Source organism: Pagrus major, chromosome 10 (assembly GCF_040436345.1).
Source record: "Pagrus major chromosome 10, Pma_NU_1.0".
Taxonomy (NCBI): Eukaryota; Metazoa; Chordata; class Actinopteri; order Spariformes; family Sparidae; genus Pagrus; species Pagrus major.
Window position 1 is genome coordinate 3,856,905 of NC_133224.1, and position 26,140 is coordinate 3,883,044.

A 26,140-nucleotide genomic window follows, 5' to 3' on the forward strand; every position below is an offset into this window, starting at 1 on the left:
GTGAGTGAGCACCTTTGGCAGCCATCGGTGAGTTTAGATGCGACGACCGTAGAGGGAAGCGACTGTTCAGTAAAAAACAATAATGGCGGCTGCTCAGGAGGTTAGACAGATGGTCCGTCCCATCACCTGCCAAGACGACGGTGGCACATGCAGATGCAGCGGCCTGTTGTGCCTTCAAATTTAGTTACATTTTGATTTATTTTTGAAGTATTAGCTTCGACAAAAAGACTTTGATCAGCACTGGAGCGGAGGCTTTGAGACGATCCGTGGAAAAGCAAACCGGTCCTAAAAAGGTTTGCAGGTTGAACCAACTCTGAACCAGCACTTGGTTTGCTTTGGTTGAAAGGGGGTTGTGACCTCATCGTCTCGTACGATGCTGTCGGAGGGATTGTTCGTGAAGCAAAACTGACTGTATGTAGACACTATGCTTCATCGTCAACATGAAGACTGACTCGAAAGTATTTTTATTCCTTTACCTACTAGCAGGCCTTTGCACGTCAATACCATTAAATCTTTCACGGCTTTTGCTCCAGGAACCAAAAAGAAAAGAGTTAGCACAGACGATGGAGCTCAAATTGCCGAACTTTAAGGGGAGTTTTGGTGGTTCGCATCAACGTCGGCTGCCATATAAACCTGAAAAATCGTTGTGTAGCATTTTTTAATGGCTTCTTATGGTTGTTAAATACGGACCTTACTGTAAATTGGCGATACATGGTGAAACGCTCAGGCCGCCGTGCCGGAGCCTCCGTGTTCGTCACACCGTGAGCGTATTTCAGGCGTTCAGTTCACATTTTCATGCAGACCATGAGACCGCGAATGTGTGTTTAAGTCCATTCATGTGCGTTTTTTGTGTGTGCAAAAGGTCCCCTACCATGTACAGTAAAGGCAGCTCCCTGAGCCCACTAATGATCCCCTCAAGGCTTAATGGTGCCAGTTAACACGAACACATGTCTGAGGTCACACACACACACACACACACACACACACACACACACACACACACACACACACACAAGCCCTCAGGGGCACCGGAACACCAAATCCTGCTAATACACATTCCAACATACAGCAACATTCAAAACAGGTCGAAGGTCACAGCCGTTGGCACCTTGTATAGGGGTTTTACAACCACACACACACACACACACACACACACACACACACGTTTTTCTTTCTTAATCTCCCTTTTCTATAAATTTCCACCTTTCAGCTCTTTCATTTCCTTTATTTTCCTCTACCGTCCTGTCTCTCACACACACACACACACATACCTGTAAGGCCTTTTTTTTTTTTTTGTTTTAATGGCAGTGTGTGTTGTCAGTAGTGTGTCCAGGCCAGTGTTTTACAGTTCTGTTCCCATGGCTTTACCGTCGCAGAGCAGACCTGCGGGCCAAATCCAGTGGCTGCCGCGCCGCCGTGCGAGTCCATGGAAAATCACTCCGTCGCTTCCTCTCGAGCTCGAGGAAACAAGGAGCTGGTCGCAACAGCAGCAGCAGCAGCAGCTCGGGACGAGGTTAAAGGATCATACCTGTGTTTTTAATGTTTTTACTACAGACAGCTCAGTCAGCAGAATAAAATGTTGGGATATGTTTCTGCAGTGTTTCATACAAACTACCATCATTTCTATGATGCATACGATACGTAAAGTGATGTAGTTCTGATGACATCTACTCTATATGAGCCGACTTTCTCACTTGGAGGTGGACAGGTTGGGTCGAGACCTCCTTCAGGTCTTTTTAGTGTGCAACCTTTTCTTTGGCTAAAAATCCGTGTATTTTAGGCCAAACCGTGACCTTTTCCTGACCCTAACCAAGTGGGGGTTTTTTTTATTGCCTCAACCGAACCAGAATCGAAACGTAGAGATTCAACATATCCGTGGTTTGCAAAAACATGCAATGCAAACATTTATACTGCCGATTGTAGCTGTTCACCTCCAGCTTTCACTGAAAGGAAGAAACTTTTGGGTGTATAGTTCTCATAAGTCTTGACAGACAGTTCGATTTGAAAAGCCACTCGTGCAAAAGACAGAAAAAAGCTCTGCATGCTGTCGAAAGTTGAGCACCAGCTGCTTTTCTTTTTGTTATATATGTAAGATCTATGTGCTAAGAGGGGGTCAGTTCAGAAAGATGCTCTTTGCTTTGTCTCGTAGTGGCGCTTCACATTGCCTCTTTTAATTGCCAGAGTCTTGGATATGAGACACAATCAAATTAAACCAAATTGAATGTTAAATCCCAAATAAAGAACTAAAAACGTCTGGAAAACTGAGAGAGATTCAAAGCACCCCGAGCACTGCTGCTGTATAGCATTACAAAGGAGGATCATCAAAGGCCTGGAAGATGTCGTAACATCCCCAGTGTGATCAATAAAATGATTCATAATGCTGCTCATGGAGCCACTTTTTATGATTCATTCATTTCTTTCTGCTTTATTGGTCTGTTTGCTGTGAAGAGTGGCGGGAAATGGACACACACTCACAAACACATATGCAGCTCACAAAACACACAGATATGTATGTGGTTTCATCAGTGTAGGGTATTGACTAGTTGTTGCTCACTTTATTGGTAGCCATGTTGCTTTGATCAATACGATAACAACACAGTCGAGTTTCATGGGAAGTCGGGACACAGATGGTTTTCGGACGCAGCTTCCTGTTTTCCAGTTAATTGTGTAGATGTTGGATAAATATCTGAACCCAATTTCATGACCATCCATCCAACGGTCTTTGAGATATTCTAGTTTGTATAATGGGTCGCACGTTCCTCTCCACTCTGGCCACCTACAGCAATGACTCGTGGGCCACAGGTGGTCCAGATCTGGTAGCCAGAAGACAGGTGCCCATGGTAGAGTCATGTGTTCAGCCAACTGTATGACTATAGCTGGACCTACTCTGGCCCAGAGCCGAGGACGCTGCTTCTCCTCGCTGTCTGTCTGTGGACACGTTGATGAGGTGTTGTTGCTCATGTGATCACGTCGCAAGATGGTCTCTAGATTGTTTAGGTTCTGGTAAAGATCGTTGACGTTTGGTTTGTCACTGGACACGAATACCGTGTCCTGTACATGATCCACCGCTCAACCCCTACCTCCACCTGTCGTGGGGCGTTGTTGCTTTCTATTCCATGTCAGTTAGAGTTGTTAGAGTTATCCCCAGATTGTACCAGGACCGTCACGGCCGCGTTACAGCCGCGATCCGGTCGCCGAAGCTGATCGTTCTCGACAGTGCTTGTGTTTCCACCAGCTGCACCACAGGCGGCGCAAACGCTAGGTGACAGAGACGTGCCGAGTGCAACGAAGGAGTAAGTGAAAGCCTACTTTGCAAAGAGGGACGTGACAAAACGTGGATCCCCCCAGTTATTTCCTTGGCAGTTTATAGTCTATAAATCTCTGAAATGTTATCTTTCAACTAAATTAAACTGCTGAGCAACCTAGAAAAGAATAAAAGCAGAGACGGTAATGTCTAGCGCACATAAACTGCTGTAAAGAACTGATTTTGAAGTAAAAGTAATGTTATTGTATCCCTCTTGATATTTCCTACAGTCCAGAGGTCAGAGGTGTGATTTCTGTGTCCTCCTCCATCATCCAACGTGCCAGTGAGCAAGTTTCCGAACCCCTACCGAGCGCTCTCACTCGCTGTAAGTGTCTCTGGATGAGACACCGAGTGCTTGAAGCTGAAATGGAAAAGAATATATTGAACCTCTATGTTTCGAGCAGATGTGTGGTGCCTCTGGTTTCTTTGTATTTTATATCAAAACCCTGGAAGCTGCGACAAACGATGGCCTGGAGCTGGCGTGAGATATAAACCTCTTAACGACGATGTCACTGGCTCATTTAAAAAAAAACGTATCGCTCTCTAGCTCGGTGCCCAAGCAGCGTATCTGTAACATCATTTTAATATTTTTTTCTCTTACAGATACTACAGATATTAACCCTATTAATTTCACAGATGTCGGCCGTTTATGTTTCAAGGCGGAAAATCTTTAATATCAAACCCCTGGAACTTGGATCAGGCGCTGCAGGTCTATCGCTGGGCCCTGGCGTGCGCCTTTAAACAATCAATAAAAAATATTATTAGGATTGTTTCAGCCCACCTTTCCAGCACTGTGATCTCTTTTTCATGGACAAAATGAAAAAATATCAAAGGGCTGCAGTCTAAAATGGAAAGGTGGTTCTGAGAACTAAACCGTGTTTTCTCCCTGGTTCATGATCACAGGGGAATTTATTTTCCTGTCACTAAATCTTGTTTTTAAACGTGGATGCTAAAATCGACTCTTTTCCAACCAGACCGGCCCAGTTTTGATGAACCGTGACCCTCGTATTACAGTTTATTAATCCCAGGAACACAGTTGAGGATTCCTGCACACAACAGACTCACTTTGTGTTCTTTCGCATTGACGTTTTTACAAAGAGGTTTTTTCTCAACAGTCTAATCAGCAAGAAGGAAACATTCAGATAAAGAAGTTCAGATGAATTTCCCTGGAAATTTGAATCAGTGTTGCAAGTATTAAGTATTTCCAGCATTTCCAGCATTAATTAAAAGGACAAGTTTAACCAAAATGGAAATTCAGTCATTATCTCCTCAGCCCCATGTCCATGGAAAGTCATGTGAAGTTTTTGTAGTCCGCAAAACATCTCTTTAAAACATAAAACCAACAAACAAAACACAACATGGCTTCATACAGCTCATCCGGAGTAATCAAAGTCTCCGAAATCTCCCATTTGGGATCTCTGGGCTTCTGGTGACTACGATAACGCTGCTGCTCCGATATAAGTAGACACAGAGTAGCTGTGACAGCCTCAACATAAACTTGATCTATTCATCCACGACACTGATGTGCAGTCCAACACACAATCATGCACGTACACACTGTGGGTAATGGTTGTGTAAAAGTGTCTGCAATTAACTTGACCAAAATGCAACAATATCTTCAGAGGGAAAGAGTCCATCAAACAAAGAGTGTTGAAGTTGCTCACAAGATCTCAAAAAAGATAGATTCAAGGTGCTCTTCTGGCAAAAAGGTTAAAAATCCTTACTCTTAACGATTAATCTTTTAGTAAAGTAACAGATGGCTCACATCCACAGGTCGCGCCGGTTGGAGGAGATGCTGCATATCAGTGTGGTAGAGCAATTCAAAGAGTTGGTTTGATAACGTTACCTTGAGCCTAACTACTGAAGCACTTTTCCATGTCTTAATAATTTACCCGTTAGTTAAAGACGACTGGCCGTGGATGTTGATGACCGTAAAATCGTTATTCTGAATAAAGATTTCCAAACATTTTCCTTGGATCTTTCTTTTCTGATGAAACCATACCTGTGCAGCCAGACGAACAGACTCGTCCGATGTAAGACAAGGCGTGGGCAATGACATTTTCATTCATTGAATCTGCTTCATATTTCATCCGATGCACGAATGTGGTTTGAATCTGATGCGACATGATTGGATTCTGGGCGTTTTCTCGCAGACTTTATAAAAATCTTCCTCCTCGTTTTGGCAAAAAAAAACCTCTGGGCTGCAGTTTCTACTGTCTGAATGCCTTCAGCCTAAAGTGACTCTAAATCCCTGCTGCCTCCGCAAACATTGCTCTCTATAATACCTCCGTGTTGCGACCAAGGTTGGAAAGCCGCACCGGCAATCAAATGTAGTTCTTTGTTTTCTTAAAGAACTCCAGCTTGATAAATGATGAAGGCAGCTAATGAATATCTGAAGTCCACTTGCCCCTGAGTTACTCTCCGGTCTGACTGCCAATATTTTTAAGCCCACCCTATTTTCAACACAGAGTTGGTGGTCCACTCCTCATCCAGGATTTATGTGCACCTCAAAAGCAGAGTGGAAATAACCAGTATGATATAGATTTCATGCTAACGGAGAAAAACAAGGGTGAAGAATCAGACACTTGGCTTCTCCGGCTGCATCCCGGACACGATAAACACCAATTGTGCGTCACTGTCTCACTGACTGGTTTTTACAGCATTTTGGCGCTTCGGATTGCACTTGAAATAACCCAGAAAATCAAATGTAGTCTGGTGTGGTGTCACGACGTGAAACCCAAGTCCAGTTTTAGTGGTGGAGGTATTTCTTCTCTTAACGGGGCTGTCAGGAGGAATGACTTTTTCCCCTCCGAGTAACCCTGATATGGGATGGTTTTACCATCAACATGGCAACACTGGCCGTGTGTGTGTGTGTGTGTGTGTGTGTGTGTGTGTGTGTGTGTGTGTGTGTGTGTGTGTGTGTGTAAGACGAAGAGAGAGGGAAAAAGAGAAGGAAGCCCACGGAAAAAAGTAACTTCAGAGAAACTGATAGACAGGAAAAAGATACATGGGTGGATGAGACGTTTAGAGGGCTAGAGGGTGTGTGTTTGTGTGTGTGGTTTTGTCATTAGTGTCGAAGGGTTATTACGGGTTCCCAGACTGACTGGCCACTGCAGTAACAATGTGCTAATACATGTCTGTCTTTCATTTCTTCTTTCTCTTTAATGTTTCTCTTCTTCCTCCGACTCAGTCTCTTTCTAAACATTTGTGTGTTAATAATGCAGCAAAACATAAAGTTAGTTCTTGAGGTATAAAAGTACGACTAGGAAGGTGTAGCGAGGTGGTAAATCTGGTCGATCCGTGCCATCGATCTTCAATTTTTTTTGTCCAACAGATATTAACAACTCATCAGTGAGTCACACTGTTGATTTTGACTCGGTTCCACTTACACAACTCTAAATGCTCATTTAAGCAACAATGCAAGCTGAAAATAGTTCCCAAGAAATCGACTATTTCCTCCTGTTTGAGTAATGTTTGCTAAAAAAAACAAACAAAAAAAACCAGCCCAGGCGCCAGGATATACACGATGTTACCAGTTAGAGGTAACAAAGGTTAAATAGCCATCGATTCTGGGGAAAAGACTGTTGATATTTTAATTCGTGGCCAAACAAACACACCCATCCCATCAGTGCTCATTTAGAAACTCGGCTCCCCAAAATCACGGATGGCTCTGTGAAACATAGCAACGTTAAAACAGAAACACAGCAACCTCTGCATCCGTCTCCAGCTTTGAAAAAATGATGGGTCACCGGTTGAGGTGATGGTGGTGGAGTTAAAGACGATGAAGCTGATTCCTCAGCATTTTAACATTGTAGCCGGTTGAGGTGGAGCCACTTCTGACTACATACTTTTAGGTAGTTAGATCTATAACATGTAGGGATGGGAACCGATACTGATACTACACCAATGCTCCCTTTTCTCTGTGTTGTAACAAAAATGTCCCAGCGGTTGTAAAAGGTAGGGAGGAAATCAAATCAAATGTATTTATGTAGCCCAAAATCACAATCACATTGTCTCAGTGGGCTTTACGATCTGTACAGTGAAAGACACAAGTGTAATTTGGTCGACTTCGGTACCCAACCCTCATAATAACGTCTCATATTTTATAAACTGATCAAACTGTATGTTGTATGTTGAACTTGAACACTTATTTACTTCCCACCGTTGTCTAAAATGAGCCAAATCTGTTCTTTTCACACAGCTTCTCTCAGTCCTCGTCATCTGTTCCTCTCAATATCTGTTTAGTATCTTCCAATCTTTCCTTCTAGACTTTTAAACCTCTCTCTCTCTCTCCGAGGCTGTCTCGGGGTCTCTCTATCGTCTCTGCGAAACAGATTGTGAAAGGCCACTGGCTTGCTGTTAAAAGGGAATCGCCGGCTGGAAGGGAACGCTTGGAGATCAAGCAAAGAGGGATGGGAGTATTAAAGGAGAATCACATGGACGGGTCGATGACAGACTGGCCTGAATTATGAAAGAGAAGATGAAATGGGGGGGGGGGGGATAAAGAGTCAGAAGAAGGAGAGGAGAATGAGGTATAATGGGAGTGGAGGGGAGGAGGGAGAAAGGGTTAAGAGAGGTAAAAGAAAATGGGGAGAAAATAAAGGGAGGAGGAGGAATAAGGAGGGTAAGAAAGGTTAGCGAGAGGGCGAAACCCTTTGGAGAGGCTTTATGAAGAGAATCCCATCAGCCAGTAGTTCACGCTGATGTGAATTTTATACGAATATCTGAGGCTAGTTCATTGGCTGAGAAAAACGTCGATTTGGACCAATCCAGGGCTTTATATAACGGGGGGAAACGAGAATATGTGTGTGTGTTTTTGGGGGGAAAGGGGAGGCGAGGGTCAGGGAGAGGTTCATATACTCGTAAGACCTCATCGTCGGCATATCCCAGAAACCAGAGAGGGGTAGTTGCAGAGTTCGGCCCGCTGTTTGGTGGAAACCAAAAAAAAAAGAGTTTGATCTCTAAGAGAACTGATGTCTGTCCATAGATCGACACGCATGAGCTGCAAAGCACAACAACAATTTACTGGAGGAAGCAATACGCAAACACTCCCGTCAATGAGACTGATGGTTCAGGCTGTGGAGAGCGGTTGTGGGTTTTGGACTTTTGTTTGGCTGGCTGAAATAGTTTTGATTTGGATAACTAAACAAAACAATAACTCACAATAAGTCATTTCATCTGAGGCTGGAATTTCATTCTTATAGTCGGAAATGTACTCTATGCAAGTTCACAACAAAAGCATTGATAGTTGTTGCGCACTGCGATCATATGGCACAGGACCAAGTCTGCCAAGTAGAAGGTTTAAATTTTACACATTTTCCAAATGCAACGTGTGAAATTGACATTTGCTCAAAGTGTCCATGAAAAACAAAGTCTTTCAGTCGACCCCTCCTAAGTCTCGCCCATTTCCGGGTGCTCCAATAACAGTTGAGCAACTTTGGTACCTGGATGAACCTCCCTCGACTTTACCATTTCCTGTTAAACTCTGTGGGTTTGTCAATGTTGAATAGATATACGAGTTAAGAAGATGGCTAAAAAGATGTTGCTGGAGACCCGTACTTCAATACCCTGACCGTGAGGAAGTACATTAAGCTGTGAGGTAGATCGCATCATCAGCTGAACAATAACACCATCACCAAAGACATCTACGTTTGTTATAAAGTAATACATCAAGTCACAACACAGGCCACGATCTTCACGGACACATCGATGATCCAGGTCTTACAGCACTGCCTAGTTTGACAGTTTGACCTGAGCTTTGTGAGCCTGGACCAATCAGAGCAGTGAAACATTTCGCCTTGTGACTTTTTCAAATCTGGACCGTTGACGCTCCTTTGTAAATCATCGTATCAAAGCAACCCCGTATTAGATAAATGGTTGTGATTAGCCCGGGACGAGCCAGGTCGGGTGGAAATCTGTCTGAAAGGAAAACTTCCAAAGCAAATTAAAAGCATGAGCTCTGCACATTCGTCTGGTTCCCGGGCTAATCAATGTGAGCTAGGTGCCAGACTTTAAATGATAAAGTGCTTTCTTTGTGTCCAGAAACATCATCCAAAATCTCTACTGGTTGGTTTTAAGCCCTCTTCATTTACTGAAAACTTTGTTGGACGTCCCAAAACATTCTTGAATATCTGAAGTATTACTTTGAGTCTTTGAGAGTCCAAGACCCATAAAGTAGACTTATAAAGCCAACTAATAACAACATGGCCGACAGGTCCTCAGAATTAAACAACATGGTTTGTAATCGCCCCCAGAACGACACACAAGCATTTGTTTTTTGATCAAACACAGCTTTGGTTAAGATTTGGGTAGGCTTTTTGTCACAAAAACGGCATGGTCAGGATTAAGAAAAGATCATAGGGATGGTTCAAAGTAACCAACGTTTACTGTTGGCTCAAAGAGAGATGAGAACAGCGGTCTCTCTGATGTTCGGTGAGCCATCGAGTCGCCCTGATCTCCTTCATCTGCAGACTCTTAACGTCACTCTGCTTCCTCCTTCTCCCCTGAAACAAGGGTCATTTAAAGATCCGTATTAGAGCAGAGAAAGTGTATTAAAAAACAACGCGTGTGCCCTTCAGGTGCACTTGAGCGAGGTGTTTAATATGTCCAGTGTTGGTGTATCAAACAGCAGAGAAGTGTAGTTTGTTCTGGGCTCCTCGTAGGTGTGAAATATGTCTTTGGATCAGAGTGATGAAAAAGCTTCGCCTGGATAACTACATTTACAAAATAACCAGCAGGTCACTGTAATTCTTACCCTTGAAGCTATTAAAGTGGAATAATAAGGGGAAGTGAAGTTCAGCCAGATCCAGAGTTTAAAGGTTAAGGGGTTTTAAGAAGTATTTTTTTTCCTGATGATGAACCAAGATTTCTTTGCAGGATGTCCAAAAAGGTCCTCTATGAGAATTTGGCAGCCGCCCGGCGTTAACATTTGTTAGCAATGCTAGTCGGAGCCAACGGGGAACTAAACCAATTCTCTCAAAATTACATGCAAGCCGTTCCACTCAGCTCCATAAGCTGTAGTAAGAACAGAGCCGTTTGGACGGATTCGTGTTTCATTTTAACAGAAATGGTATGTCCCCCCTGATGGTTTTCAAATGGCTGCTGCCAGCTTCTCAAAGTGCGACACAGCGAGTGAAAACCCTTTTTGGACCAAAGTGTGTAATCAATAGTTGGAGAGAGAGAGCGTCCTCGACTCTTTGACCTTTACCTCCTCAACTACATGAGAAAAGTAGCGTGACAATGTGCTGTCAGAGAAACAGAGAAATTACATTTCAGTTTCAAATCAGATCTTCATGGTGATCAACTCTAATCTGAAGATCATGAGGAAAAGATGCGCATGAGCACGCTTCATTTCCGAGCCGGGGATTTTCTCCCTCTTCGAAGGATTTCGGCGGCTCAAACATCTTGAGATTAAAGTGATCAGGAGTGGCTGCTGATTACAGTATTACAACGTGTTCATTGAACTTCATGTCGCAACGCTTTTATCAACGCCGGGACATAATCAGTTTCATGCAGCAGTCCGAGGCTGTTTTACTTCATGTTTCCCCCCTCAGGCTCTTTGTGCTTCAGGGCGCATGAATCTCACTCAGAAATACAAATGAAGGCCAGGAGACATTTCTTTTTCTTCTTCCTTCACCTTAAATTACACATCTCCTCATTTCATGGAAAGAAGAAGACACAAATTGATCTAAATCGTCGGCATGTGAATAATCAGGATCAGATATTTCTGCAGTTATTCCAGTTGTGTTGTATCCTGACCTGATGTTACTGCTGTTTATTTATTCTGATTACTTTTCTTGGAGCATACAATGCAGAAGAGAGATGATACTGTAATGGGACAGCCATTCATGTTCAATCTCTTCTGTAAGATGTTAGCGCAGCTTTAAAACTTTATTATAACTGATATTACAGTCGTTGTGAAGTTAAAACACGAGGTCTGAAGAAGTCTCTCTCTCTCGGGTGTTAAAAATAACCCGTATGACATCATTAGGAAGGAAACCTGCGTTATTAACTGTGGGATTCGAGTTTGAAAGACGAGACAGCTTAACAGGCAAAGAAGAGTCTATTGAAAGAAGCTGATGAGCTGCATTATGGGTGATTTAGGATCAGTTTTTTTAATGTAAAAACAGTGTTTTAAGTGTCACAACACCCATTAAATGACATTTTATTATCAGAATTGGATCCATTTGGTTTGATAACGTTTATAAAGAGCCACACGATTAAATCATTTTATCCCCGTTAGTTAGCCGAGGGCTAAACCAGAAGTCAGCGGCTCCATTGTGAATGCTCTGTTGGTTGAACAATGAGGAGAAACGGGGTAATTTCATCCCTGTGAAACTGAACTTGTTGGCTTCATGCACCACTGAGCAGCTTCCGCCTCTGACACTACATCCAGTATTAGTATTAGTAATAGATCCGTGGGTCCGAGCTCCTCACATGTGAGGGCTTGCTGCTCTCTGTTATACCATTGTTATTGGATATCTGTGAGTTTTGGACTGTTGGTTCTGGCAAAACAAGTCATTTGAAGGGTTTATGGTAAACCGAACGGGAAAGTGGCATTTTTCTGTTACTATATATTGACTTTTTGCCACGACACGTCCCAAGAAACAATTCTAAATCAAACAGAAAGGACAGAAATACAACATCTTAGTCATCTTTTGCTGTTGTTGTCGACAATGAAAGCTGTAAATAGTCTTCTTTCTTTACTTCTTTTTAAAATCCCCGGTGGAACAGGAGCTATCAGCTCTGTTTGAGTTTGTTTTAAAAAGCATAAATATGTTCGTAAAACACATCTTTTGTGTCGTGCAATCAGAATTCAATAGCAAATAAACCAAGCAAGTACGCTACACTCAATCAGTGGAAATTGCTAATAACATTATGGGCCAATAATACAATTAAAAGGTGAAGCAGCCTTTGTAAGCTCATAATTCAGTCACTTAAATATCAAAAATGTAAAAAAAAAAAAAAAAAAGGATTCAACAAAGTAAGAAAAGCAGATGGAAGCTGTGACACGGAGCGAAACCAAACTAGATTTCAGTCCCCCAACATGTCCTCCCCCAAAACTTCCTGTCTGGCTTCGAAATGAACAGTATCAGGTCCCAAACCACCTACTGGGAGCACCAGAGCCGCCCGGATCGAGTTCTGAGCTTGTTTAGCTTCGGCTGACCGCGCTGGCACGTGGACGGACAAGACGTCTCCAGCGACAGATCGCTTGTTTAGTGTCCCACAAACAGCCAAATAAACAACGTGGCAGAGGGAAATAAACCGCTGTCTGTCCCGCTGCCCGTTCGGTCACGGAGACAAAAGGGAAACAGTGTCGGCATCTGGTTGTTGTGTCTCGCCTGTTTGACCAAACATCAAATGTCTGCTCTGGCTTTGTATTCTGTCTTTGAACGAGGTTTTTGAGGGCTGGAAGTCGCCCCTACCTGTCAAGAGAGCTTGTAAACCTTCAGATGAAATGAGGCTTTGGCTCAACGGCAGCGGCAGGAACATCGGCTTTCTGTTTGGTGCACGGTCATCGATGCAGAGAGATGGACCTTTAATCATGGTCGCTGCAGGACTCAGAGATCTTTCTTAATACAAGTTTACGTTTGTATTTTATTTCAAGTTATTTTTATCTTTTGTATATACGTATATTTCTATTCTATGTTTGTTATTGTTGTATTTCACACTTACTTTGGAAAAGAAGACTTCTGTTTTTACTGGCAACAAAGCTTCAAATGATTGATGAGCAGATTAGAAAGGATCAAAACTGATGCAGAAGAACCGGAGATGTTGCCTTTTTTTCCTTCCTTGTCAAAACCTTCAGGCCTACGTTACCCACAATGCAACACTGACAGTTCAGACGGGAGATTCAGGTGCGCTATGCTAATAGTGGCCAACGTAGCTGCTCGCCTCAGGCAGAGATGAGGAGAGGTGTGGTGAACTCACTTCCTTTAAACCGCCAGATTAATTTGATCTTCAGACTGTTAAAGGAGCATTCTGTAGTTTTAGGGAAGAAATTTGAATCAGAAGAGAAAGATCTTTGTTTTCATGACTGAATAAACTAAATAAACAAACTGACCTTAAATGTTTTACTTTGTTTATATGTGGCGGACCCCGCCACCTTTCTTCTAGCTCTGGGAACAGCTCGTTTTTTATTATCACCTCATTTATATTGTAAATATTAAAATTCTGACTTTGAATTTATTCTCCAAAGAAGAACTTGAGACAAACAAAACACTTGACAAACTGTTCTCCAGACATTCATTGACGTAGTAGTTCACCAGTGTCAATTAAGGGAAGATTCTGGAATAAAATATAGAAACAAATCAAATATAGCCCAGTGAAATCTGAAATAACCCCCTTGAAGTGTTAAATACAAGCAGAAAGTCAGGGTTAACTTAAAGAAAAACACTCGTCTGATCAGGAATAATCCCAAATATATCAGAGCGAGCCTGCAGCACTTCCCAAAAACATCAGATATTACAGTAAAACACTGACAGGGGAACATTTATACGTCACCATTCAAACTTTCGGTAAATCATAATTACTATTATTTTGAAATTCACCCAGTCGAACCAAAAATAGGTTTGTTACTGGTAGTGTTGCGACGAGCCCGTAACTTTCCACCAGACGGTCGTGTGAAATGTCCACCGGTATCATCCCCGAAACACACGTCACACGCCTCCTCGCAACGCCACGACCGTCAAGTTTACCGTCAGTGACTTCACGCCACGCAGTAGATGTGTGCGTGGGTGTGTTGGACGTACTGACACGCTCAGGTTACCAAACTGTAACAGTGTGTGAAACGGATATGACGTCACCACACACACACACACTATGTAACCATCGGCTAGTTTTGGAGCATCCTCGTCTCTCTGTGGGAAAATACTCCACACACACACACACACACACACACACACACACTGTAGAGATTTCCCCCAGATTCAACATGAGTATTGGGAAACGGAGCGAAGACATCTGCCGGGCAGATTTCCTATTGTTTCTTTACCGAGCCCGTCTTTCATCCTTCCCCCTCGTCCTCTCCTCTGTTCATCTGAAGAACATCAAGCGCTGGTTCATGGAGGAGTCACAGAGAGCTCCCAGTGTTGAGAAACACAACTACCGCTGACTGCACCGGACCACTGGTTTACTCATATGATTTATTAACGGTACTGGAATACCAAACGCTCTACTGTACGCTAAAAACATTAGTACGAAGGGGGATGTTTTCCCCGTAATTCCCATGAAACACTGCTGTTATTGACGGAAGTTCAAACTGTGTTTCAGAAATAATGCAGTTTGTTTTCACTTCAGTGTGTCGCCGTTATGTTGCGTTGTCTTTACATCACGGCCACGTCGTCAGGCTGCGCTGTCTTTGGTGTGTTTGGGTTCATGTTGCAGTCATATTGTGTGTCCACTGTGCTCATCACTTGGCTTTCCTATCCATGCAAAGATCAGGGACTGCAAAGTCATGACAACAACATAAATAAATACACAATTTTAGTTTGATTCCTTCGGCATTTTGTTGTAAAAGTGTACACTAAATAAACTATATAAATAAAGATTATACCCTCCGAGGCTGTACTATTCTGTGCAACGTCTACTCCGGATTAAATGTACAACTTCTTAAGTATTATCCGTTACGTGTAGCATCATTAGGGCTGCAACCAACGGTTATTTTCATCCGCTATTAATCGTTTAGTCCAAAGAAACGTCTTCAAATTCCCTCTTTTGTCCAACCAACAGTCCAAAACCCAAAGACTCCTCATTAACTGTAATGAATGACAAAGAAGAGCAGTAAAATCCTCACGTTCAAGAAGCTGGAAACAGGAAACGTTCAACATTTTTGCTTGAAAAATCAGTGAAACGATTAATAAATTATCAAAACAGGTGGCAAGTAATCAATTAGTCGTTGCTGCTCTGCTTTTTATTCAGGTTGGTTCACTTCAAAATGCTTTATTAACAAAATAAAGTGCAATGACTAGTAGAAAATATATTTTGAAAGCTATATTAAATGAGATAAAAGTTATGTCTTACTCGTCAAACGTGCACCTCTGGATTTGGAATATGAATGTTTAGTGACAAATCAGCGCCCGAAATATACCTGAACTCCAGTTTATTTGCCGTAATCTGTCTTTAAACCGAATTGAACAGTCGTCATGAGCAGATGTTGATGAAAGGAGGATTGTTAGCGGTGAGGCTGATGTTTGTTGTTTTAAAGACACATTGTTTTAATTGCAGCGTGATGTGTTGACACTGTCGTCTCATCGTGTTCCTCCCGCGTTCTGCTTTAAACTCGTGTTTGTCAGAAGTGCTCTCCTCACACTATCGGTAGTCCTTCGTTGCTCAGCTGAACGTCTGTATGCTCCGGTGGCTCAGCTGGTTTGAGGCGTTTGTGTATCCGCTGGTTCGAATCCCAACCCCTGTCTCTCCCTCGGCTCTTAACTGTCATTCAAAAAGAAAAATTTCCACAAAAGTCAACCACCGGGCCTGAACGGTGTCCAGAGAAACAAACATCCTCCGCACAGCAGGTAACTGTAAAGCATTACTGCAGAGTCTGGCTGCAGTTTGTGGGCCGTTTTGTGGTTTGTTTGAGTTCAGCTTTTGTTTGTATATGCGCACATAGCGAGAAAAAACCAAACTTCATGCATATTGATGAATGCGATCCAGCTGTTTCCCCCTATGATCCCCCTTCAAAATAAAAGCACCCCGTGGAGCGCTCGGTGATGGCGATGACAAGCGTTGTGGTGAAAGTAAGAGGAAGCGTTAATGTCTTTTACCTGTTTGAATTATCAGAGGACGGCCTTTTTTCTCTCCTCTGACAGCTCGAGAAAATGTATTCAATCTGTTTCATTCTAATTAAAATCATCAGCTCCTCTGCGCCTCTGATCGAGCCTTCGCTGCCGATCACTTGAACCGGAACGACCCTTTAATATCCCCACACAAACTCTCTGCTGACACCAAAACACTCCCGGCTCTTACATCCACTCATCTCTTTGTCCAGCCTCATTACACACACACACACACACACACACATACACACACACACACACAGCAACAGTCCAAAAAACGACACTCAACTCTTTAAGTGTGCGTTCGCTCGCCAGCCCATGCACAAACTCGGCCTCTCCGGGTGGAGAAATCAGAACGTTTGGCTCAACAATAGACAGATTTGCGGCTCCGCTGTCTTGTTACGTTGACGTTTTACTGGTTTACTGGTAGGGGTCGACACACACACACACACTCACACACACACACACACACAGTCAATTATTTTGATGATTTACTGGTAAGGCTGGTGTTGTCTGAGAAATATTTGACAGCAAATAAACACGTGTTTCATCTACAAAGAATGGCCTGCAGCGGCCTGAGTGTTACCACTGCGAAGGATCAGCTTTGTTCTCGTGCTTGCGGAAACATTGTGGCTGCACTTAAGACATTATGCTCATTAAGTTTCCACAGTGTGTCTCCCGAAAAGCACTCGGATAGATACAATTATGTTGTGTTATCTATGAACCCTGGTGTCCTGAGTTTACATGACGACATGTCGTGGATTTAAATACCCGGCAATATAAGAAAATAGCTAAAAGTGGCTCCAACTGCAGCGGTGAAATGCTTCTTACACATTAATGCATTTTATTAATAATCCAAATGATACTTTTTTTTAAATTATCACAATTATTATGATCTTTACGTACATTTTGCTCTACAGGACACTTAACCCTGCAGCCTTTCTTTACATGATGAGCTTTCAAATTCCAATACTCTGCCTGTGTTTGTTTATATTTTGACAATACATAACCACTAAAAGTATGCCGAATAAGCTAACAGCAGTCCCTGTTTGCAATGCATCCTTGGATGTATGCACAGATATCACTGGATTACTGTGATACTAGTGAAAATGTATAAATGTGGTCATTCTAAGGCAAGTTCTGGTTTTACAAGAGGCGGCATCTTTTTCTGTGATTGATTGAATTTATGGACATTCATGTGCAATGCAGATCAGAGGTAATGGTATTTTTTTGGTACTCCAAGAGGGAGTACAATGTTTTGGTGCTAATTGGGGAAATCAGGCATGAAGTGTGCTGATATTTGTTTATATTTTGGCAAATTGTCATTATTAAAAGTATGCCGAATTAGCTCTTAGCAGTCATTGTTCGCAGTGTATCCACTGATGTACACGCAGATATCACTGGGTTGCTGTGATACTAATGAAAACTTAAAAATGTGGTAATTCTAAGGCAGGTTCTGGTTGTGCGATAGGCAGCATGTTTTCCGTGATTTCTAAGCGGATTTATGGATATTTATTTGCCAAGGGAGGATCGGAGGTAATGATATTTTCAGTAACGCTAGATCAAAATGTGTGCATCTCTAACCGTTCACATGTCCATTATAGACTATATGAATGAATAAAGTCATGTTTGTTTGTAGTTGCTACACTGAGCAAAAACTAAAATTATCCAGCTGTCTTTGCGACGACGGCGCCAAGAATAAAACCACTTGGAAAACGCTTTTTGCCGCTTGTTCTCGCAGCTTTTTCTACTCTTTGCGCAGTCATTTTGTTGACAAAGTAAGAAAGGAGGCAGAGAAAAGATGCAATGGTTAGACTTTCTCACTTTTATGTTTCTAACCTCGACCTTAAACAGAATTGTTTTCCCTCGCCGCGCTTTTATTTTCATTTATTAATAAATGTCAGATAAAAAAGTGATGCAACATTTTGAATGACAGAGTTGAAAAGAGGCAGTCTCAGTGTGTCACTTTAGTACAGTGTTGACTCAGGGACACACCTGTAACACATTTTAGGGTGTATTTTCCCAGAGTTAATCACTGTACGAGGCGGCAGGGAGGCGGAGCTGAGAAAAGAGGCCGAAAAAAGGAAGAAAGGTGGAGAAAGATGGAGGCTGTTTCAGTGGGAACAGGGTCAATTAGTGAACTTGAACTCCAGAGGTCGTCGAGGGAGAGTTCGCGACCTCTAGAGAAAAGGCCGCGACCTCGCCGTTTACTCAACCAGGAAGACACACACACACACACACACACACACAAGCCTGAAGTCACACACCCACGCCACAGCATGGAGGTCAAAGTTCACAGGTTAACTAAGGGAACTAACAGCAACTGGAGGAAGGGAACGAGGAGAGAGAGAGTAGTTTTCTAACCTGCATCTGGCCTCCAGATGGTTTGTGAGTCATCCCCGGGTTAGACACACACACACACACACACACACACACACACACACACACACACACACACACACACACACAACACATTACACACCTTCACACACACACACACACATATATAGAGGAGCAGCTTTGGCTTCCCCTGCTGAGACTAGATCATTCCCAGGTTGGGTCGATCGGGGGGTAAACTTGACACCTGACTCTCTCTCTCTCCTTCACACACACACACACACACACAAACACACACACACACACACATTCTCCTCGCAAACAAACAGGACTGTACTCTCGCACACAAACACACTCGAGACACATGTTTCTTCTGCACAAATCACACACACACACGGCCTGAACGGTCACACACACACATATATATGGAAAAACACCTGAGTCATTCCTCTGCCAGCGGAGAGTTCACACCGAGGGTGTTGTGTAAGAACGATACTCCGAGGTGTCAGGACGAGGATGAAGAAACAGCGTGAGAGTGATATATGTGCAGAATATATGAAAAGACGGAATATATATGGGATTAATATAGAGCGGACAGAGAAATAAAGAGGGAATATAACAGATGTTGGCAAGCCCGAAACCTTTCTGACAGTTCGGATCGGACTCCGAACAGATTTCATCACTTTCCTGCAGACAGAGAGGTAACGAAACCTGAAAAATGTTATTCGGGCAACAAGCTGAATCTGAATGTTATCTGAAGAGGCAGAGGCGGGAAGCCAGGGCTGAGATAAGACTCCTTCCAGTTCATGAACTCCTGCCGGTGAAGGTCAGATCGGTTAGATTGTTCTTAACACCCTTGGAGATCTTTTCTGAGCAGCCGCCACCACGACCGAGGCTCAACAAAGATAGGAAAGATTTCTGTTTTTTAAAGGAAGTTTTCACCTATTTTGCTGAGATCTCAGGATTTTGCGCCAGAAACAAACGTAGTCCTGGGACGTCTGTTCTCAACTCAGCCTTTAACGATGTGTCAGGACAGAACGTGAGGCACACAAAGACAAAGAAAAGGTGCGATTAGATGCAAATGTGTTTTTCGGGCTTGCACAAACTGACGCAGAAGCTCATCAGTGTAAGTTATGAAATGTTTTAACTTGAGCAAAGAGAAACCTTTCCGAGAGTTTTGAGATCAAATCTAAAAATCTGTGATCAGTCATCAAAATATAAGGTCTATGAGCCAGGCAGGAACTCTGGAAACACCTGGAAGGAAATCTGGAAGCCAGAAATGTATTTTAAACAGAACAAGTTCCATCTTTTGGCCCGGGTATCCAGATCTTGCATCGCATCCATGATGCATCCATTTCTAGCTACAGCTATCGCTTTACAGATAGCACAACTTGGATTGCACAATCGTCCAGTGGTCAACTTCATGCAAATGCCAGGAGACACCATCAAAACTTGATTATAAGTACCAAAAACTCTCCATGTGTGCTGTGCGTGCTGCAAAATTACTAGACAGATGTAGAATAATGAGGTCTTACCAAATTAAAAACTCGTGCCTGATTCAAAACGGACCTCATAAAATCTCCCAAAAAACTGATAAGCAATGATTAAAGGTCCTATTTGTAAGAAAGAGACTCAAAAATCATTTTTTCTTATAAATAGGACCTTTAAGAGTGTCAAAGACAGTTCATCACAGAGATTAACAACAACACAACGTGAGGATCAGCCTCTACCCTGGTTGGATCTTGTAACTGTGTTCATCTTTAGCCTGAACTGTCTGTTATGATCTTGCAAATTGTACAGCACAGTAGAACAAAGCTGGACCAGATCTACAAAATCAGATTGAATAGTAATTTAATTTTTGTCTTGATTTTCTCATCTTCTTTGCCCGACTTTGGTTTCCTTTGTAGCAATGTAGGCAAGTCCCCAGATGTCAGCCGTGGAGTGACTAATAACTATGAACCTTGAGTTTATTTATCCAACCTATTATCCTCACTGCTGATGAGGTACGCCGATGAAAACATTCACCTCAACGTAAGCAAGCAGACGCAAGTAAAACCAGAATAAAACAAAGTCAAGGTCACCTACAAAGAACCCTGCAGCGACCAAATCCACATCAGAAGCCGCGCACGAACACAACTCTAAAATAAATCTCCACCACCGCCGATGACTTCTTACTGAAGCCTCACATCAACAAAACCTCTCTCAACGACAACAAGCTGGTAGACTAAATACAAAGGTTTGTTCATTGTGTATAAAACATATTGTGCCCACTTGTATCAGTCAGAGAAATCTGCAGCAAACAAAGCAGATTGAATCAGCGAGGCGCACAAAGCAGTGATGAAATCCTAACAGGCATACTGTTTTCTCAGTGGATCTGCAGACATTTATGCAGACTCAATAACAACAGAGTGAATGTGCCCGCAAAAGACGCAGCGGGTCACAAACATAAATGTTTTTTTGTGCCATGATAAACTGAAAATGACCTCATTTCAAATCACATCAACTTTGAACTGCGATCTCTTGATCATGACCGAAAGGCAGATCAGCTCTGTGGACCGAAAACGTGATTTTTGTTACATTTTATTAAAGAAATGAGAGCCAGAAAACAATTAGCTTAGATTAGCATAAAGACTGGAAACTGGGAAAACAGCCCCTTTAAAGCTCACTAGGTATCAGACCTTATTGTTTTATTCAGTACACAAATATATAAAAAAAACACGACAGGTTGTGTTTTAACAGCAAAAATGACCGTGCTATTTCTTTGTTCCAGTCTTTATGCTAAGCTAATGCAACCTGCTAGCTAACGTACAGAAGAGTCGTATCAATCTTCCCATCTAACGCTCAGAAAGAGCAAAACATTGTACCAAAAAATATTCTTTCTCTTCTTTCATAACTTTCTTTGTGTGACGTTTTGCATCTCCTGCCACCGTGAATGCTCGTAGTAGCTGCTGTAGTCATCAGTGTGGCGTCCTGAGAGATTCTGAGAAACACATCAAGATAATCTTGTCGTATAATCTGATATTCTCTGTTTTTGCTGTTCTAACACTTGTTTCCTGTGACGTTTTGCATCTCCTGCCACCGTCGTTGAGGCTTGTATTAGTTTTGTCTCCTTCCTGCTCTCGTAGGACCGGTTGTAGCAGCTGTTTTGGTCATCAGCGTGGCGTCCTGAGAGATTCTGAAACAAGATCCGCAAGAACTTTGGCATATTATCAGATATTCGCTGTTTTTGCTACTTTAAAACTTGTTACCTGTGGCGTTTTGCATATCCAGCCATCATAGTTGAGGCTTGTATCACTTTTGTCTCCTGCCCACTCTCATGGATTTATAACCTGTTTTGGATAAAGGAATCCAATGAGCATAACTTGCCAACAATTCAGAGGATGCAGGATCGCTCCAGCACTTTTAGAGCTGAAGACATTCTGCCTTTGAAAAGCAGGTTATGGCATCCACATTGACTCTTGCTTTTCATCTTCTTCTTTGTTTTTTCCTTTGGCTGAAGCGCTTGAGTTTTTCTGGGTGAAGTGGAGGGCAAAAAGTTGCGCAGGCTGAATGTTTGCATGTTGTCTGGCAGGTGAATCTGCAGCCGGTAACAATAAAACCAGAGCGATAGAAGATCAGAGATATTATCTGGTGACTGCACACACCCACAGCTGAGAGATAGAGGGAGGCGATGGAGGTCACACCCTGTGATGTCTTCCCTGAAACTCTGATGAAACCTGGATGTTTTGGTTTTGGCATCAGTGGTGTTCTTGGTGCTGATGCTCACGGGGAACACAAACACACTGACAGACAAACACTTTGTATGAAAGGTTGGAGTGTAGGAACAGTGTTGAAGTTGTTGAAGTTGTCAGTGAGTTGCCCTGAGAGATTTAACAAGAGTCTTAGCATATCATCAAATATTCTCTGTCTTTGCCTTTAAAAATTCGCTCCTCGGGATGTTTTTGATCTCCTGCCATCGCAGTCGTGGCTTTTATCACTTTTGTCCCCTGCCTGCTGTCACGGAGCTATAAGATATTTGGATAAAGGAATCTGGCAAGTGACATTTAGTGAAAACTCAGGCAGGAAAACAGGGCAAACAGCTAGCCTGGCTCTGTCCAAAGCTAACAAAACTAGCTTCCCAGCAACCGTTGGTTTAACCAGCACACAAAGATACATAAAAACACAGAAAGTTGTTGTTTTACAGGAAATTACTGCACTTGATCCTAATTACCGTCTTCATGCTAAGCTAGTTAAGCCTTATAAATAATGCACAGAAGCATATCATCACATATTCTCTGTGTTTGCTTTTTTAAATGTGTTTCTGGTGATGTTTTGCATCTCCTGCCACTGAAGTCGCCTGGCTGCCATCATGGACCTATAGTCTGGATTGGACAATAAGGGATCTGCCAAGTGACATTTAGTGAAAATTGAGAAGATGCAGGACCAGGACTGCTCCAGTGTTTACGTAAAGTATGGCATTTAATCTTCTTCTTCATCTTCTTCTTCGTCTTTGTTTTTTCCTGTGGCTGAAGCGCTTGAGTTGTCTGGGTGAAGTTGAGGCCAAAAGGTTGCGCAGGCTGAATGAGCATGTTGTCTGGCAGGTGAATAACAATAAACCCAGAGCGATAAAAGATCAGAGATGTTATCTGGTGACTCCACACACACACAGCCGAGAGATAGATGGTGGCGATGGAGGTCACACCCTCCAATGCCTTCCTGAAACTCTGATGATGTTTTGGTTTTGGCATCAGTGGTGCACAAACACGCATGTTTTATTATACTTATGAACTCGTATAGAGTGCGCAAACATGCACAAAGTCACTTAGGAGTAGTGTGACACACAGATGCTGTTTTTTGGCGATTTTGCTTTGACGTCCTCCACGTTTCTTCTGCCAGGAAATGAGTGTTTTTCGGCTGTTCGCAAGGTGGGCGGCATCAAGACGAAGACAGATAGCGCGAACGTGCTGTGCTGCATTTTAGGGGTGTGTACTCAATGTGCACAAACAAGTGCACGTGTAAGTCAGAGGACAACGCTGTAAAATGCAAATAAACAAAGTATGAGTGAACTTGGAGAGTGTGCGTATATGAATGTGTGTGTGTCCCTTGGCCTCTGCAAGCCCCTCCGTCTCCCACTTGATTTCATTTCCATGTGCTTGTGTCTGACGGTGTGTGTGCGAGTGTGCGTTCGTACATGTGACAGTCGGAGTCAGAAATAAAACACTCATTAGAAAAATATTCCACTCGAGCAGAGCGAAAGAAAACACGCTGTAGATTTATACAGACTGCACATACACACACTGCAGGCAGCGCGATGTGGAGCGTAAGATTTACCGTCATCCTGGGGAATCAAGAAGAAGAAACTTTTCAGATTTGGAAAGCAAACCTCAGTTTTACCTCGATCACTAAATCTCCACTCTGTCTTCTTTCTGCTTAATCTCATTTTTCTTCTTCTGCTCCTGTAAATCCTGCTGTTTTCTTACACTTGCCATTAATCTGAGAGCTTTTTCTTCCATCCGTGTCTCGCTTTTTCTGTCCTCAACCTGTTTGCCCTGTTGTAACCCCAGTGACGTCGCTCTAATTAATTAAGGAAAAACATCTCCTTTTTTATTATCATCATTTCCAGAACCGCAGACGTTTCTGCTGTTACACTTTGTTTTCAGCCTTTAAACCTCTTTTACTGCTGTTCCCTTGTTTTTTGTCTGGTATGAAAAACATCTTCCAAAATGTCTGAGTATGACTCCATCACAGTTAACATGCATCTTTATGACTTACTTACTAAATAAACAAGGTTTTTTTAAACTTAGGTTGACCAAAAATGGAGAAAAATCTGTCTCCTCGTTGTTGCCTTGCTTTTCTATTTTATAATGTTGTTTTATTGTGATCGTTACTGCGATGTCGAGGGGCTGAAACCCAAGAGTCAGTCTATAATGAGAATGTTAAATTTTACGTCACAAACATTTATCACATATCTTTTTTCCTTTGCAGGACTTATTGTTAATATAAACAACGTAGGTTACATAATATTTCTGGCATTCTTTCATTTCAGGTTTGAAGTCCCAGCAGATGAAGACTCACTAATGCTGATGCACTGCAGGTAAGTTATTTTTTGTCTTTAAAGCTGCACTACTCAATGGATATATATTAAATGTGAGCGATATGACTATATATAATGGGGTCACTCATAGTAACACAACCACAGAGAATAATCACCAAGTGCTCGGTTCCCCTCAGATTTACGGAGCAGTTTCCTCTAGTTTTTGGATTGTTGTTTTGCCTTTCTAACCTGCATTTTTAATGTGATTGTAACCCCACAACTCCACAGCACTTAAAAATATCATATGTAACACTTCTTCATTATGAATTTTTTGAGTTGTATACTATCCCAAATGTTTCCAACAATGTTCAAGTGTACTCAAGGTAGCTGCGTTTCATTCAGTCGTCTAAGTGAGGAGGGAAGTCAGCGAACGAGACTAATAACAACATGAAACAAACTTTAAAAATGTATCTTCTCCGTGAGCATTTGTGCCAGAGTCATATTGGATAGATTTTCATCAACAGTGGAGGTTGTTGAAATGGTGTGTTCACCACCAGTGAAGTGAATTTGGCTGTTTATTCGACCCAAATGTCTGTGCATTTGAATTCAGGTCAACCTCTGACTGACCACAGCACTCAGCAGAGACTCTGGTTCTCTCTCTTCTTTTCCCCCTCTCCTCTCTGTAGCGTTACGTTCATGAAGTAAATAACATTTCCCCTCCAGCTCCAGTCAGCAGTCGACATTACAGAACACAAACACCTCCGCGGATCACTGCTGCAGTCAGGTTGATAAACAGGAGTGAAGATAAATCCATTTTTTAATCCCAGAAGTTAAAAAGTAATCTCTGCGCCCTCCTCCTGTCAGTCAGCAGCTCCGGTTCAGAGCAGAGTCTGATGTAATTTTGGGTGTTTATTCCTCCAGAGAGTCTGGCTCTGCACTGACAGTGTTAGCTAACATAACAGCTAACATAGTGAACATAATGAAGCATTTAGTGGACAAACGGTGTCAAATTCAACACAGATAGGGGGCAGCATATTGCTGACTGCTAATAACTGTAGCTGCTGTTAGCTCAGTTAGCCGTGCAGCTAGCAGTCCGTACTGGGAGTTTGGAGAACTGGGGGACTGTTGGCGTTTGCACCACTAGTACAAGAGCTTTAGACCGGGATGGGATATGGCTAGCTGGTTAGCGTGCTAACTTTGGTATATATATCTTTGCAACAAAATATATAGACATCATGACATTAGAATTGTTGATAATTTTAGTAACTTTTTGTAATGTTTTTGGCTAAAATTCTTACGTATAGCACCTTTAAGAACCAGTTACTCTTATCAGGAGTTGGTGGAGACCAAAACAGAGCAAGAAGAAGAGTAAATTAAAGTAGAAAAACAAATAATAATTGCTAAAGTTGCTCCTTGGAAATAGGACACAGTTTGCCAAAATCTTAACTTTTTAAGGCCATATTTAATAAGTGTGTTTTATGTACATCTTGTTTTGGAGTGCTGCCTCCAAAATGCCCAAATAAACAAATTTTATATGCTTTAATTTTCATCAATGGCTAAATGAAAACAACAAATTTGCCCAGATGGGACTTCTATATATAAAACACAGCCCCTCCTCATCCCTCCATCGCTCTCCTTCCTTCACCTCGCGTGTGAGGAGGCTCGTTTGTTGACGCCTCACTGTTTTGATCAACCTCATTAAGCAGTGAA

General features: G+C 42.4%; 1 long non-coding RNA gene across 1 annotated transcript in view; it reads left to right on the forward strand.

The window, feature by feature from the left end:
* The window catches only part of LOC141003408 (uncharacterized), a 92,060-nt gene that overhangs the window by 52,844 nt on the left and 13,076 nt on the right, over positions 1–26,140 (forward strand). Inside the window, exon 3 of the long non-coding RNA XR_012179713.1 lies at positions 24,443–24,490. This is a non-coding gene — a long non-coding RNA (uncharacterized lncRNA). The remainder of the gene's footprint in view (positions 1–24,442; positions 24,491–26,140) is intronic.